This window comes from Dromiciops gliroides, chromosome 6 (genome assembly GCF_019393635.1).
Source record: "Dromiciops gliroides isolate mDroGli1 chromosome 6, mDroGli1.pri, whole genome shotgun sequence".
In the NCBI taxonomy this organism is placed as follows: Eukaryota; Metazoa; Chordata; class Mammalia; order Microbiotheria; family Microbiotheriidae; genus Dromiciops; species Dromiciops gliroides.
In genome coordinates, this window is record NC_057866.1 from 33459668 (window position 1) to 33478269 (window position 18602).

The window sequence follows — 18602 nt, forward strand, 5'->3', positions numbered from 1 at the left end:
GGGAGAATTCAAGAGCTACATTTGAAGAGCTGCCAAATGGAAAATTGTTGTCTGAATCCAGAGGAAAGAACTAAATCTATAGAAATTGCAGAGACAAATTTGGATTTGATAGAAAGAAAAACTTGCTAATAGTTAGAGCTGCCTTAGGAGGGTATTGGATCCCCCTTCACTAGAGGGCTTCATGTGATATCTAGAATGCAACTTGGATTGTATGGTTTTTTAATGGGGTCTGTTCCAATTTCTGTGATTCACCATGAGAAAGGGAGAGAGACAGAGGCAGAGACAAAGACAGAGCCAAGAAAAAGAGATATAGAAAGGAGAGAAGGGGGAGTGAGGAAGGGAAGAAGAGAAGAGGAAGAGAAAGAGAGAGGGGGAAAGAGAGAGAAAGAAAGAAACAAAGAAAGGGAGGGAGGGAAGAAGAAAAGAGAGAAAGACAGAAAAGAAGGAAGGAAGGAAGGAAGGAAGGAAGGAAGGAAGGAAGGAAGGAAGGAAGGAAGGAAGGAAGGAAGGAAGGAAGGAAGGAAGGAAGGAAGGAAGGAAAAGAAAGAAAGAAAGAAAGAAAGAAAGAAAGAAAGAAAGAAAGAAAGAAAGAAAGAAAGAAAGAAAGAAAGAAAGAAAGAAAGAAAGAGAAGGGTAGAGAAGAGAAAAAAGAGATAGAAGACAGAAAGAGAGGAGAGAGGAGAGACAGAGACAGAGACACAGAGAGAGAGAGCAGCTAATAAAGGGATAAACATACCCTAAATTTGCTTAATCCAAGATTGTGCTTTCAGGCAAATATGCTTTAGTGTACTCATCTATTAGGGAACAGAGCCCTGAAAATGTGAATATCTTGCTTACCAGCTAAAGTGATTTTGCTTTAGCAATATATTTAAAGAGCCAATAAACATCTATTACCAAAGCTGTCTTACCTAATGTAGGACCTAGGCCCATTACAATGTTCTCCTTCCCAGAACTCAGGTACAGCATCTACCCTTCCAAAAGAAAAGCATTTTTTTAAAAAAAAACAAATTCTCTTTTGACGATTGCTCCAGCATGTTAGAGGCCTTCTTCTTCATCTCCAGGGCACTACTCTAGTTCTCAAACCATCTATTATCTGAGATACTCTGTCCTCTCTGATATTGCCCTCCATTTACTCTGTATATATTCTGTCGACCCATCATTATTTATACTTTCTCTCCCCCTTGAAAAGGAGCTCTTTGATGTCAGGAATGTTTTTGTCTTTCCTTTTTCCTTTCTTTTTGTATCCCCCATTGTGTAGCAAGATGACTGGCATATAATGGGCACTTAATAAATGTTTATTTTCTGAGGCACTGACTGAATGACAGCACTTAACCAACAACCCTCATTTGTTGCCCATATGTTTGCGCACAAAATCACATTGGATAAAAAAAGGATGGAAGTGTTTTGATCTGTATCAGCAGAAGGAGTCCTCCTCCCGATCTCCCTGTGGAATTTACACTGATAGAAATAGTTCCTAGATTAAAGCTAGGTAACGAGCGAAATCACTCCTAGGAATTATTGTACTCACATGAACTCTTTCTGGACATGAGGCTATCATCTAATACAATTGGGCATTTCTGGAAGTTGTGGTAACTCCATCAATGACAATGATTCCTGGAAAATATTTCTATCACAAGAATAATATAAAAACCTTTGCCACAGGCAAAGTGGCAATACCTTAACTGTATATGTATACGCGACTTTTTTCCCCAACCTTATCAAAGGGAGTGTTAATCTTCTGTCATTTCTAGAAAGCCAGTTTTAGTGTCTTTTAGAAGAGGATTCAGGTTCTGACCCTGACATATGCCTTAGTACCCCTAGCCGCTCTACAACTATAAGTGCTAAATGATTTGTTAATCTCAGTGGAGAAAGGATTCACATCAAGATTTCCTTATCTTGATCAAATCACTCCCCAGATACCTTTTTTTTTTTTTAAGTTTAAAGGGACATGACTCAACTTTAGGGTTTTTCCTACACTACTATGAAGCTCTATGTTTCAGAGTTTGGTCCTTAGACTATCTATGAACATCATCCTAAGTTCCAAAAAGAAATTGATACAGGAACAAAATCATTTTATTCATTGGGAATTTTCCATTCCCTTTCAGTAGTATAAGTAACTGAAGATAATATGGATGTATCCGTTTAATGATCAGTGCCTGATAATAGCAAAGAATAGGAGAAGCAAGGTGCCAATCCATAAGAATGAAAGATTTGTGAGGGCAGGAACTATTTCATTCTTTGCTTTTTTCCCCCCTTATCTAGCACAATGTCTGGCACATAGTAGGTGCTTAATTAATATATACATACACACACACACACACACACACATATATATATATGGGGTGTGTGTGTGTGTGTGTGTGTGTGTGTGTGTGTGTGTGTGTGTGTGTGTGGAGAGAGAGAGAGAGAGAGAGAGAGAGAGAGAGAGAGAGAATGAATTCCATCCCTGGAATCAGGAGGATCCTGGGCAAGTCATTTAACCCTGATTGCCTCTGAAAACAGAAATAGATAAATATTGATTAAATAAGGGGCATAATTTTTTAAAAAAGAACAACTGGGAGAACTAGGTGGCTGCTACTTTATTTCCTGACTCATTCTTCCTAAAATACATTCTCTTCTATAATTAACATTGTGGTTCATCCTCCATACCAACCCAAAACAAGTAACCCAGTAGCAATGCTTTACTTAATACATAAATTGTAGCAATGGCGATTTTGTGAAAACATCCCAGTGTAGCCAGTTTTTTGGTCACCATGGAGGACAGAATGAAAAATTTACTCTAAAGAACATATATAACCCATTTCTGTCACACTACGAAGTCTACCTCCCTAGGAACACTTCAGAGGGTTTGTCTTACAGGAAATGAAACAAAGTGAGGGCACAAGCCCAAAGTAGTTACATATTTAATTAAAATTATTTCAGTGAGATAGGCTTGGTGGTATCAAGAGGCTTGACTTAGGAAAGAAGTAGTTTTTCTATTATAGATTATGTGTGGAAACAAATTTTAACTGAAACGAATCCCCTAAATGTTAGACTTCAGTTTGACCGAGTAAAAGACTTGAATAAATGATCTGAGTAGAAACCAATAGGACTGAAGACATTTGAAAATGTTTCTCAGACCCAGTATGTCTAACACTGCTGAAGTCACTGCTTGGTGGATGGCCAGCTTTCTTAACTTTTTTTCTGGAATTACAGTATTATCTAGTGTAATTTAGCCCATTAAAAGTTTATTCCCAATTGAAGAAATTATTCCAAAGAGCAATTATTTAAAAGAACTTTGTCCATAGCAGCCACTCTTAGAACAAGAAAGTGATTTAAACGGCAAGGAGGTAAATAAATCCTTCTGTTGTAAATATCAATCCTCAAAAAGTTCTATAGAGGAAGCCTGGAACAGTAGATTGAGTGCTAGACCTACAGTTAGGAATCATTGGGTTCAAAGCTTCCCTCTGAGGCCTACTAGCTGTGAGACTTTGAACAAGTTCTTGATCCTTTATATGCCTCACACAAATCCATAAAAGCATAGATTTACAGTTGGAATAAAACTTAAGGGTTTAAACTACTCAACATGTAGATGAGGAAACTGAGGTCCCCAAATCCCCTTTTGCCAATTGATTTTCTCCTTCTTCATTTCTTCATTCCTCTCCAAATTTTGCTTTTGATCCATCATATATTTTTCCATCATTACCAGGAGCCCTCTCAAACTGAAAGATCACTCTGCCCTTAGGTTCCATTGTCCAGTTGGTAAGTTCTCTCCGGAACCTCCATGTTATGGAATTTTCTAGGCCAGTCATGTTCCCCACCTTCTCTAAATTTCTTTCTATACACCATGGCTCTACAAAAGTATCTTTTGTTCTCACTCCCCACCCATCCTCTTCAGCTTCTTTTTAAGCATTGTCTTTCCCCCATTGGAAGGCAAATTCTTTGAAGGAAAGAGCTTTTTTTTTTCTTTTGTTTGTTTTTCCAATAGCTTAGTATAATGCCTAGTACATCATAAGCTTTTAAGTTAACTTATCCTATCAGTGTTGTTTTACACACAGAAGTTAAGTGACTTGCACAGGGCAACAATATGTCAGAAGCAGGACCTGAATCTGGGCCTTCTTTAAGACTAGTACTCAGGGCAGCTAGGTTGCGCAATGGATAGAGCACCGGTCCTGGATTCAGGAGTACCTGAGTTCAAATCTGGCCTCAGACACTTGACACGTACTAGCTGTGTGACCCTAAGCAAGTCACTTAACCCCCCATAGTCCTGCAAAAAAAAAAAAAGACTAGTACTCTATCTACTATACCAGGGAAACTAGGTGGCACAGTGGATAGAGCACTGGCCTTGAAGTTGGGAGGACCTGAGTTCAAATCTCACCTCATTTGCTAGCCATGCAACCCTAGGCTGTGTGACCCCTATATCATCCTGATATAGATCTTGCCACTGGACCCAGATGGTTTTGAAAGAAAGAGTAAGATTGGTGACCTTGCTCAGCCCTGCCTCATTTAAATCCAATTCAGTGAAAGTCATGACATCACTCCATTGTCAGGGTCCTCTTTCAGAAAGAAGGACAAGGAACATCAAAAAGTATCTATTACACTATGTGTCCTGTTCTTGTCCTGTTGCACTGTCATCACCGCTGCCATCAGCCACACAACCACCAATAAGCATCACCCTCTCCCAGACAGGAGCATATTTCAGTGACTTTTACACTTTCATCCCAGGAAAATCACTAAACGTCCGATCCTTAATGCCAATGTAGAAGAGATACTCAGAAGTACATTGTAGAAAACAATAGTGGAGCTGAGAATAATAGACTAGGGCTTTTTTTCCTTTCAAATTTTTCAGCATTTTGTGCATAAGATATAATAATATGGTGTATTATTTATCAACTGAAATCCAGAACCAGGTGATAAGATTGCAACACATCCAAAGACGTACAAACAGGTTAGTGCTCAAAAAAAAATCTTCTCTGGTCTGAACATTATTTGACATTATGGAAATGCCAACAATGAATAGGATCCCCTCTCTCCACAAGGGATCCTCAAACCAAATGAGCAGTAGAGCCTATTCAGAATATGTGTTAATATTCTAAAGAGCCAGAGTAATGATGAAAGGTTTCTGCCATCAAGGCAACTTTGACAGAAAGACTGTGGTCATCTAAGATGGCAGATGTGTATGTGCAGCCCTCTCCCCATGGACTCCTGTGGTTCATATCCTGAGATCAGCAGCTCATACTAGCATAGATGTTTCATGGTGTCATAGCAGGGCCGTGACAGACGTGGAGAATGTACTCCTGAGGCCCAGGGAAGATTGATGGTCGTCCTTTCTAGTTTTAATGGGATTTTTCTTTGCCTTGATTTAGTACTTCCCTGTCTGAAGCACTTCAGATTATTTTATGCTCTGAAGTCACATTAGCAAAAGATTCCCCTCCCCAATATTATCTTTTGGGGGGAAAACTTTCTATTAAGTAGCTACAACAAGGTTTAGGAGAACACACAGAAAAGGCAAATCAAGATTACTAGAATCATAGCTTTCATGCTGGAAGTATCTTAGAATTAATGCAGTCCAAACTTGTAATCTTACAGATAGGGAACCTGAGGTATAGGCAAGTAGAATGACTTGCAAAAGCTCCCATAACAAGTAGGCATCATAGATCAAAATTTGAACCCACATCTTATGATGTCAAATCCAGCACTCTTTCCTCTGTACCAGCTCCTTAACATATAGATCATGACTGAGATAGGGAGTAACTAAAATAATTGCCTTAGAGGATTCTGGAAATTTCCAAAAATGGATCAGTACCACTAACACTTCTAGTTTGCTATGAGCTACATCATCTCACCCATATTGTACTTCAAGTTTGATAGAGAGCTTTCCTCCATGAAGTAGACAGTGCTGCTTTAACCCACTAAGAGATGAAGAAAATTAAGTTACTTGTTCATAATCACATAGGTAGTAAATGTGAGAGCCAAGGCAAAAGTATTGGAGTTTAGGTCCTGAGATCATTGATCCACACCTGCAAGGAACCTCAGAGACCATATAGCCCTATCCCCTTAATTCTTGGCAAGTGACTCAGCCTCCCTCCTCACTTCTGCCTGATACAATTTCTCACTTCTTCAAGCCACCATGTCAAGGCAAAGACTTCTAAAACAAGCTTTTACTGAGCTCCACAGATGCTACTGTTAGCGCCTCCCCTCCCTAACTAGCCCATACTTATTTTTGTATTTGCCATGAACATAGTTATCATGTACACACATCTAAGATGTTTGAGAGTACGGATTGCTTCATTTGCCTTTGCCTTTGTGCTCTCAGTATCTACCATAGTTCTGAAAACTTAGAAGGGCCTTAGTAAATGGTTCTTGATGATTGATTAATCGAATCCCTTGGGCCAGGCAGATGGCAAGTAGCAGAGACAAGATATGAACCCGAGTCTTGTGTGTTGTTTCAGAGTGCCACACTACCTCAAGACAATCCAATAACAACCAGAAAAAAAAAAAGTTATCTAAGCCTCAATTAAGCTTAGTCTTGGAATTGTGTACTCTTTCCAGCAAATATTAGAGGAAGCTCTAATAACCATAAGGGCAAACTTATATAATTAATTATCTTTGCAAATGTAGCTAAATCTCCATGTATATGCAAATGATCTGTGAATTTTCAACAATGTGGAGCAGTCTTGGTGTGGAAGTGCACTTCACAATGCAAAGGAATCTACTATGCAGATTGTATAATCACAGAACTAAAACCAGAAGAGACTCAGAGGTCATTTACTCCTAACCCCAAATTTTACATAAAGGCAAAATGGATACGTCTATGTTAAGTGATTTGCCTTAAGTCATAGAGTAAGAGACAAAACTAGGCTTCAGACCTAAGACCTCTAACAAATATAGCAGCAATTTTTTGCCATGTTAATCCATGAATAATTGTCTGAGGCACATAGGCATATTAAGTGACTTGCCCACAGTCACAAAGCTAGGAGGAGCAGAAATAGGAGTTAAATCCAGATTTTCTTAATTCTAAACTAGGAGGTCTCAACTGTTTTTTGAACCATGGACCCCGTTGGCAGTTTGTTAAAATATAGATTCCTTCTCAGAATAATGTTTTTTAAACAAATTAAAATACCTAGTATTATAAAAGAAATTAATTATTTTGAAATATTAAAAAATGTAATTTCAAAACATATATGCGGGTCAGCAAGATGGGGCAGTGGATGGAGTAGAGTCTCTGGAGTCAGGAGGACCTGAGTTCAAATTCAGCTTCAGACACTTGACACTTACTAGCTGTGTGACCCTGGGTAAGTTACTTAACCCCAATTGCCACACTTCCCCCCCCCCCAAAAAAAAAAGTTTATGGACCCAGTTTGAGATCCCTTTCTTTAAAACTGCCACCATACCATCCTTCCAATATTATCCTGTGTAATGGAAACAAAATGTATTCCTCCATTTCCTCTGCCCACCCTTTTCAATGCAAAAGTATTTTAGATTATTCTCTGGCATAACCAATAATTATATTTAGAGAGGATTCTACTCACCAGCCAAAGAATAACAACTTAGCTTTGAGGACTCTAAATGACATAAACCTAATAGGGCAGGAGGATGCTAAAATTGGGTATAACCATGTTCTTCCCTGCTGATATGGAATAGAAATAGCAGTCTCATTTCTCAGAGATTTCAGTTCCCTTATGGTTTGTTAGCTCAGAATACTAACAGCTGAGTGACCAGGAAAAGATAATTCTATGGCTACTTACTGCTGTGCTTCATGCTAGTATTTCCCACCCCTTAATTTAAGCTATGGGAGGCAGTTCTGCACTGTCCTGGACTTAGCCTGGGAGAATGAGGTGTGAGATCAGGCTCTGCCATATTTTTTCATCTATCTTTCCATTCTGGTTATTCATCACTCCTAATGCACGCTATATGCTTCACCAATGGACCAGTTTCCTTTTTCTGACACATGATATTCCATTTCCCTTATCTCTGGCTTTGTACAGTCTGAGCCCTCTGCATCAAATGATCCCTCCATCTCTTGATATGCTGTCTCCCTCTGAGACTTTTTCCAAGAGGCTATTGTCATTGTGTATTTTTGGTTTTGACTGGACCTCTGATTTCATCATTTGCATACAGATCTCTGGGTGAAGAATTACCTCTACCAATGTAGTTTAGCACTTGGTCTATAATTTATAGACTTAAAAGAATTGCCTAGGACTCCTAGGGGCTGACACAGTCAATATTTTTCAGGGGTGGTATTTGAACATCAAGGTCTTCCTGACTCAAAGACTAACTTTCTATCCACTGTACCATGATAACTCTAGTTTATTTATTTTAGATATCATTTACTTTGCTATATGCCCTGTTCCAAATATGTAAAATCGTTATCTTCCCCCAGGAAAATATAAGCTCCTTGAGGCCAAAGACTGTCCCCCTTTTGTTCAATACCTTCGACACTTAGATCAGAGAGTAGCCACTCTAAGCAATGAATTAAAAAGTTATTGATTACTATCCAATCAATTTCAATTTTGTTTTGCATCCATCTCTGGGCTATATCCCCTTCTCTCCACTAAAATTGGCATGACTCTATTTTAAATTCTCACTTCCTTTGACATGGATTATTCCAACTGTCTCCTAAATGGTCTCCCTGACTCCACTGTCACTATGCCAAGTCTGACACTGTTACCTCCATCAATGTTATCTCCATGTTCAATAAACTCCAGAGGTTCCCATCTATCCCATTAACTCAAGAATAAAATACAAACTCCTCTAGTTGGCAATGAAAGCTCTTCATAACTTCACCATTTCTATTTTTAAGCCTTCTTACACATTCATCTCCATACATACTAGCTTTTTTGCTTCTCAATTATCACATGCCGATTTCAATCTCTGTACTTTTAGCTGGCTACACCTTGTGCCTGTATTGCTCCCTTTAGTCAACATGTCTTAGAATACATAGTTATCTTCAAGATTCAAGTCAATCACAACTTCCTAGAGGTAGCCATTTCCAGTTCTCTTCAGTCTAGTATCTTTCCCTCTAAGGTTACCTTGTGTCTTCTTTTTATGTCCTTGGTATATGTCTATTTGTGTAAATTCCATTCCCCTCCCTGGATTATAAATTCTTGGAGACAGAAGATGTTATTTTTTTTTCTCATTCCATCCCAAGTATATGGCACAAAGCACTTAAGAAATACTCACTGATTGATAATAATCTATTGATAGAACCTTGGACAGATCTTATCACTTCATTTATTTCAAGTAATAAACATTTTATTTATAGTTTTGAGTTCCAATTTTTATTCTTCTTTCCTTCCTTCCTTTCCCCACTCCCTGAGGTGGTAAGCAATTATATATGGGTTATACATGTATGATTATGTAAACATTACCATATTAGTAATTTTGTATAAGAAACCTTGAATAAAAGGAAAAATGAAAGAAAGTGAAAAATAGCATGCTTCAGTCTGTTTCATAAATATCAGTTCTTTCTTTGAAGGTGGATAGTATGTTTCACCAATACTCCTTTGGGATTGTCTTGGATTATTGTATTGTTGAGAATCACTTCTAAGAGCTTTAGTTATCTCATCAATCAATCAAATGTATCAGAAAATAGATATTATCATATACTCTCTCACACAAGATAATTTGGGAGATCAAAAGCAGATAATTAATCAAAAACAAAAATTGAGGCAGTCCCTGCCTTCAAGAAGTTTACATTCTTTTTTTTTTTAGTTTTAGTTTTTGTTTTGGTATGGATATAATTGGTTTCCTCTCCTTCATCAAAATTCATGCAAAAAAGGGCAACCCCCCCCCAAATCCTTGTAACCAATAAGCATAGTCAAAAAGAATGAAATTGTATGCATGCAATGTCCAAAAATATGCTTCACTCTGCACCTTATATCCATTACTCCTTTGTCAGGAGGTGGGCAATATGTCATGTAATCTTTTCATTTTTCTAAAGGAGATTATATTCTATTAGTTTTTCTGAAACTGCCATCTACTCAGATCCAATGACCTGACTAATAAGAATAATTCAAAATCACATGAACTTTTATAGTTCTCAGAGTTCTCCCCTTGCACTGATGAGGAACATTGAGGTCCAAAAGAATGAAGTGACTTGTCCAGAGTCCTGAAGTAAGTGGCTGAGCTGTGGTTCAGATTCAGCCTGGGGCTGAACCAGGTACCTCTTTCCTCCTTTGACTTAGTCACCTATTAGGGGAATGTCACTAGTCATTGTTATCTGACTTTGTTTCATCATCCCACCCCAACAGCTAACTGTCTGTGAGGGATGTATGCAAATACAGTCATCAGAACCTGGACCCTTCAGCTCCCTGCCACTGAGAGTGTATTTTAGAATTATTACTTGGAAGATAGTCTTTGCTTCTTTATGTAAAAACTATCATAAACTATTTATTTCTTCCCCCAGAGAGCATTCTGAATCAAATCAAAATGTCAGTGGGTCAGACTGCCTGCTTTACAGTTATACCTCCTAAATTAATGTAACCAGCAACCATATCGAATACTACAATTTCCTATCATTCTCAAGGGGGAAACCCAACTTTTAATTCACCTAAATATTTTTTTTCTGTTAAGTTAGACAGTCAACATATTTCTTTCCTTTAAGTATATACCAAAAATAATCTTGTGGGGGCAAGGCTGAAAGGAGGTGTTATGTGGTCCTTTCCTCATCTTTAGTTACCTCGTAAAGGAACATAATCTCTGTTATTTATAAAGAAATACTAGATTGAGAATTTAGAGTGAGGAAAACCTGAGTTCAAATCCACTTACCTCTCTTTGCCTCACTTTCCTCAAATGTCAAAGAAGGAAACTGAACTCAGCCTCTAAGTCCCCGTCCAATTCCATATTTTAAGGTCTCTCTGTCCCTCTTCCTACCCAGTATAAAATTTCCTTCTAATTCTCAGACTGTATTGATCTTTTCTTCTCACCTCCTGCAAATCACTGGAATCCACCTTTGGCCACTTAAGTAATTCTGCCTTTATAATTATTTTATCATTCTGTGTTTATGCACCATGTGTCACCAACCCTAAATTTTTTTTATAAAGTCAAGTATTATTCCTTTTGCTTATCTTATTTGAATGAATGAAGCATTTATTAAGAGTGTGCTTGCTATGTGCAAAGCATCAAGTGGTAGGGATATAACTAAAATAGCAAGACAGTCACTGCTCTCAACAGGCCACAATATTAGGTGATATATATGGATCACATATATGATTCATAGTGTTAAATATAATGCAGGGTAAATAGTAAAAAATTTTTTTAAATTGTACTTTCTGGATCCAGCTGTTACACTTAGTGTGATCTGGGGTAAGCTTCTCAACCTCTCTTTGCTTCATGTCAAATGAAGAGGTTTCATTGGAAATACTCTAGGGACCCTTCTACTCTTAGTATTCCATGTTCTGTGTTCTAAGATCCCTATAGCCTCCTGATATTCCCTGTCTTATACACTGAAGTATCCCTTCTGAATCTAATAACCCATATTTTATGTTCTCGGGTCTCTTCCAATTTTCCTCTAATTTTTAAAAATTTAATTCCCAGTATCCCAGGTGATTATTTTTTTTTATATTTTATTTATTTATTTTTGGTGAGGCAATTGGGGTTAAGTGACTTGCCCAGGGTCACACAGCTAGTAAGTGTCTAATGCCAGATTTGAACTCAGGTACTCCTGAATCCAGGGCTGGTGCTTATCCACTGCGCCATCTAGCTGCCCCAGTGATTATTTTTTAAAATATATTTCATAGGATAGTTACAATCCAACTAATGTTCTAGTCTACCAACACTAATGAAGTTCAGCTATGCTAATTTCCTAGGGAAAAATCCAAAACCAAAAGTAATAGGAAGAGAAAAGTATTGAGAGACAAATCATTAAGGGCATTTATCCAAATATAAAAAGCTTCACATGCCCCATAAATAAAAACAGAGCCTGGTAGACCAAGAAAAGTAATAGCTGTGATATATTTTATATCTTTCATAAGAGATTAAGCACCAGATCAACTTTTTCATTGACTCATGCTCCTAGGACCAAAAATATTATGCCCATAGTACGACCTCCATAAAATGTGTCATTAAATGAATAAAAGAATATTAGAATTAGGAGGCCCTTTACATATCATACAGTCCAACCTCATCATCTAAATTTGGCAGTTGAGACACCAGAAAGACCAGAGAAGCTGATTAACTTTTTCAGTCAATATCTTGTCAATGAAACAGATAGGACTAGAACCAAAGTTTCTACTCATATTTCCATTCTTTGCCCATTTCATCTGCATTTCCTTCTTCCACTTTATCCTTCTTCTTACCTCCATGCCTAGAGATACACCCTAGAGTGGGTAGAAACAATCTCCCACCATGGTAATAACACCATACATTTGTAAATTCAATTGCTTTATTGCAGAAAATACTACTCAAGTGATTCAAATACTGACTCTTTGGCAGCCCTAACTTCTAATCCACATCATAAATAGAGAATCACTTTTATTCTTCTAGATTTGTATGGCAAGGAGTCTTGGAACCATGCAAGTTATGAAGGTCTTCCCGGGTGGAATGCCTATTAAAATGCATTGTAATTTTCATAATATAAATTGCATTTGGGTCTTATATACACAAATATTTCTACTGTACTATCTAAAACTCTGGTCAAATCACTTAACCATTTAAATCTTCTAGGCAACTTTTGAAGTCTATAAGTTACAAATCAGGTACACATCTGCATTGAAAAGGGGAGTTTCTATACTTGAAATTCCCTATATTAATGAAATCATAAATTCAGTGTTTTTACCACATCTTCACAAAAAGGTACATACTGTAAAGAGACGAGTATTATGACAATAATGATCACAACTTTCGTTGATTATATTATTTCCCATTAACCCTGCTGGGTCATGACACAATCACCTACAAAGTTATGATGCATTTGAGTCCATTAATGGATTTCTGAGACAAAGATAACAAATCCTAATAGCAACCATTTGCCTAAGATAACATTGCATATGATATATCCTGCTGAGACTCCCTTTGCAAAAGTTCAGAAAAAGAACTGTTTGCTGTGTGTGCTCAAAGCTATATGGCTGTCCACTAATGATCTGGAGCTCAATAGAATCACTTTTATTTCCAAAATGGCCAACTTTGCATTAGATTATTTATTAATCAGATTATGAAAATAGTTACAGCCAAAAGCAATTCAGAACAATAAGACATGTATAAATAATAGTTAATACTGATATAACACTTACCATACATTATCTCATTTGAGCCTCACAACACGCCTGTAAGATATATATATATATATAATTATTCCCATTTTACAGATGAAGAAGCTAAGGTTCAAAGAGGGTAATTGACTTTCCTGTGTTTTCTTTGTATTCCCAAAATCTACCATAGTAACTATTTAATAAATACTTGCTGACTAATGTATTAAAAGTCAAAGTGCCAGAAGCAGAATCCATTTAAGTCCAACCAACTTCAAACTCAACTCTTTTCATTATGTTATCATTATCTCAAGATAATGAATCATTTAATTTATGTTCATTTTTTTCATCCAGGACCTCTTCCTCTGAGAACCATAATTCAATCAATGATTCTTTGGGAAAGTGCAGTGTGGCTAGAATCTCTTGTGTCACCATCCCTGTACCTCTAAAGTCCAAATCATCCCTTCCTGATCAGTATGTGTTGTGTTCTTTGTAATCTATATTCTTTGAAGGAAAGAACTTGGCACATAGCTAACACTTTTAATTCATTCATTCATTCATTTATATCCCCCCCCCCCCCCCCAAAAAAAAAAAAAAACCCTCATGGAGTAGGTAGTTCAAACATTTTACACAGTTTCTATAAGGACAAATGAGAAAATATTTGTAAAGTGCTTCACACAGTGTCTTTTAAAATATTTATTCCTTTCCTATTCAATAGATATGGTAACTGAGTTTCAGAACAGATATGTAGGTCAAACACCTAATAAGTATTGAGAATTGTGATGGGAAACCAATATTTTAGTTGGTTGGTTGGTTGGTCAGTTTGTTAGGCAGTATCCAATACTGCCTGAAACAAACACAGATTCTTATATTCTTAATATTTACCACATTAGAATTCAAATGGCAATTAATTTATTGCCCTCCTATGTATAAACCATATTCTACTTTGTATCATATGTATGTACACATATCTTATCTCTCCCCAATAGGCTTGAGCTAGGGAAGAGTTACTGAATTATTGTATCCCCACAGTGTCTTGACACATCACATTTAGTAGTGGCATTTTGAATTTTCAGAGGAAGCACTACTTAATGAAAGCCCAGTATTTAGAGCATGCTCATGCCCTTCCTAGAGCTTGAGGAATAGTCCCTGCCTGGTTTTGATCCAACACATGAAGACTGAGTGAGTAAACATCCAGTCATGAGGTACTGAAGGACTGGCACTGTGTGGTGATGAAGAGGCTTCTGGATGTCTGAGAAGCTGGAATTGGGTTCAGAAATAAAAATTATTGGCAGAAGACCTCTAACTTTCTTCCTTGGTGGCTTTCAAGTGAGAAAGACTACTGTAAACTGTGGACTGGAAGAGCGACAGAGACAAGATATATTCTACACCATGCTTCCATATGACACAGAACACATAATACCTCTGTTGGTGCCTTGTTTCTTGTTCCCTGATTTTAGGTAAATTGATATTGTGTGATTGGAGTGCCTAAGTGATGAATAATACCAGAAGATCCATAAAACCCATCCAAGATTCCACCAACAAAAAGTTTCAGTTCAAAACTTAGAAGCACTATACATACTGACACTACACCCTGAAGCAAATCTGGAATATTCCCAATGCTTAGCACAGTATCTGGCCTATAATAAGTTCCCAATAAATGTTTACTGGCTGACTGATTAAATGTAGCAAAGACCTTCTGGGTCCATGAGTTGTAAGTTAGACCTCAGCCTCATGTCTTGTTTCTACATATGTCTGACTACCTTTGCATTTTGGTCTTAAGCTTACTCTCCAGTGGCCCTTGTGCATGCAAAAGGGAAAGTGTGACTCCATTTGGAGAATTTTTTTGTAAATTTTCTATACTACTAATGAATTGATATTATTATATACAGTTGATTAATAGTGGGAGCACCATCTGTGTGGGGACCTGTGAGCAATAGTATTAGAAGATGCATCCCCTCAGGGTTACTTACCCTCAGAATCCTGAAAGGAAGAGTAGACATCTGATTTCTGGGGACCGAACCTGACAGTGTGAGTGGAAGTTGAGGAAGGAGCCCAGAGGAGTTACTATGAATCAAAATGGAATAAGACATTCTTCAATAATTCCTTTATAGCAAATATCTTCATCTTCCCAATTCTTTGCTCCTAAATTATATGAACATTAATTAATACTTTTCTTAGTGGACTTTAAGCTGTGATTTCCCCAAATCAAACCCTGACTTTCTCTCTTATGTAATTGTTCGGTGTTCCTTATATCAAATTTGATTCTTCTGGCAAATACTACTCAGATCCATATATCTTCCTTTGTGGACCACCCCATTACTCACCCGCACCAGTACCATGATCCCCTAGCTGCCTACATTCCTTTCTGTATTCCTGCTCATCTTGTTTTCAGAAATCTCGCTGGATTGCCAGTTCTGCTTATCAATTGCAAAAGCCTGCTTTCTCTGCTTATCTACCTCTCAGCTTTTTCATGTCCTTGGTGCTTCGTGGAAATCATCTAAATCAGGATTTCCTCTAAAAAAAAAGTTTTTAAGCAATCTATGCAGTAAACTGCACATTCAAGATTTGTTAACTCATGCCAAGTTTGGCCTGGTGACTCAGGGAATTGGTAACTGCCCACATAGCATATAAAAGGGAGCATTAGGTGTCTCCTGCCTCATTAATCTCATGATTCTTCATTCTTTGGGTCTTGGCAGGCTTTATTATTTCTCAGGAGTCTCCATTTGAAACACAAATCATCTGGAGAAATGTTTGAATTTGTCTTTAACAATAACGACCATAAGATTTAAGCCTTAAAGAGAATTTAGATAATAGCTACCTTATACTTACTCTGCATTTATATTTATATGTATATCTTCTCTACTCTGAATAAAATGTAAGATAGTTAAAGGTGGAGATTATTTATTCTCTTTTTTTATTATTATTTGTATCCCCAGTGACTCTCACAGTCTGTTATAGAGAGTAGGTATTTACTTAATAATTACTTGTTGATTGACTGTAGAGCCAAGACTTCAAACCTGATTCAATATGGGAGACTTAGAGGGACCAGGAGTTAGAATGAAGAATCAAGGGTGACTTAAAGATTTTGACTCTGCATGCCTGAAAATGTCACAGGGCCCTAAATGGAAGGAGGGAAATTATGAAAAGAAGTGAGTGGGGGAAGGGGATTAATGAATTTCATCTTAAATGACTTGATTCTGCAATAACTATGGAGCATTCTATTTGTAAGATTCAATAGGCATCTGATGATGGGAAAACAGAGCTCAGAAGAGATGCCAAGCCTAGATATTTAAATCTGGGAGTTATGTGAATAGAAATGCTATTTGAACTCTTGGGAATTGACAACATCATAGAGTAAAGATTTAAGAAGGGGGGCAGCTAGGTGGCGCAGTGGATAAAGCACTGGCCCTGGATTCAGGAGTACCTGAGTTCAAATTCGGCCTCAGACACTTGACACTTACTAGCTGTGTGACCCTGAGCAAGTCACTTAACCCAAATTGCCTCACTAAAAAAAAAAAAAAAGATTTAAGAAGGGGTAAAAAAGGATCCAAGAAGGTCATCTAGGTAGTGCAGTAGATAAAGCACCAGCCCTGGATTCAGGAGGACCTAAGTTCAGGTCCAGACTCAGACACTTGACACTTAACTAGCTGTGTGACCCTTAGCAAGTCACTTAATCCTTGTTGCCTTGGGGGAAAAAAGGATCCAAGAGACAACTTCAAAAAATAGAATGAGCACTAATGGTCGGAATTAATTGGAAAGAATATATCTGTTCAAAATAAATTATTTTCTAATCAAATTTTCTGAAAATGGGTTCTGGGGTTGAGCCAATATGGTGAAGGAAAGGCAGTGAGCTCTCAAACTCATAACATGATCACTGAAAAAAACCTCAAAATAATGACATAAGACAATTCCTGGAGCAGCATAGAATATGATATTCCAAGTGGGCAAAGGAATTGGGATTACAATCAAGAATCATGTAACAGCAACATTCAGTATAATCTTTCAGAGGAAAAAATGAAACTTGAATGAAAAAGACTTTCAGCTATTCGTGATGAAAAGACCTAAACTTAATGGCAAATTTGACTTTCAAATACAAGACCCTATAGAACCATAAAAAGTTGGAATTAGGTAACATGCCTGGGGTTATGAAGTGGGTGGGTCTCTTGTGTCTGAGACAGGATTGGGGCTGGGGTCCTCCTGGGTCCAGGGTGGATGCTTTGTCCACTGTGTCACCTAGCTCCCCTATGATGACATCTTTAGGGTAAAATTTAGGGGTGAGAGGAATGCACTGGTGGAGGGGGAAGGAGAGAGGTAGCATGGGGTGAAATCCCACATGAAAGAAACAGGAAAGGGTTTATGGAGTGGGCAAAGAGATGGGGAAGGAGCAGGGCAGTAAATGAACTTTACACTAATCAGAATAGCCTCAAAGACCTTAATATCATCAGAGTTGGCTGAAGGAGGTTAACATACATCCAGTTTGATTGAGTAATCTATTTAAACTGGGCAGTAAATGAGCCTAACATCAGAATTGGCTCAAGGAGGGAATACCATAGACATTCAGTTGGGTGAAGTAATCTATCTAACCCCTCAGGAAAATAGAAGGGGAAGGGGATAAAGAGGGAGGGACAAAAGAAGGGAGGGCAGATTGGGGGAGGGGACAGTCAGAAGCAAACGTTTGAAGAGGGATAGGGTGAAAGAAGATAGATAATAGAGTAAATATCATGGGGAAGGGAATATGATGGAGGGAAACAATTAACAACAGTAATTGTGAAAAAGAAAAAAGGGGGCAAAATTGTACAAAAAATATTTATAGCAACTGTCTGTGGTGGCTAAGAATTAGAAATCAAAGGAATGTCCTTCAATTGGGGAATGACTGAAGAAGCTGCGGTATATGATTGTAATGGTGTGTTATTGTGCTTTGAGAACTGACAAGCAGGATGATATCCTAGAAACATGGAGAGACTCATATGAACTGATGTATAGTGAAGTGAGCAAAACTGGTAGGACACTGTGCACAGTGACAGCAGTATTGTTCTATGAGCAATTGTGAATGACTTGACTACTCTCAGCAATGCAATGTTCCAAGACAATCCCAAGGGACTAATGATGAAGCATGACATCCACTCCCAGAGAAAGAACTGATATTATCTGAACACAGACTAAAAAAAAGAGCACTTGTAGATTGTACATATATAACCTATGTCAGATTGGTTGCTATCTTGTGGAGGAGCGAGGAGAGGGAGGGAGGGAGAAAAGTTTGGAACTCTAAATCTTATGAAAATGAATATTGAAAACTAACTTTACATGTAACTGGAAAAAAATAAAATAAATGGAAATATAAAAAATTCTGAAAATGGAAATGGGGAGGAGTGGGAATTGGGTATATTATGGATAGTGGATATATTCAGATATAGGCTGTAGAACTATTCATCA

The 18602-nt window shown here is 37.6% G+C and overlaps 1 pseudogene; it reads right to left on the reverse strand.

The window, feature by feature from the left end:
* Positions 1 to 1638: 1638 nt before the first annotated feature.
* Positions 1639 to 1757, reverse strand: LOC122733190 (annotated as a pseudogene).
* Between the last annotated feature and the right edge of the window lie 16845 nt (positions 1758 to 18602).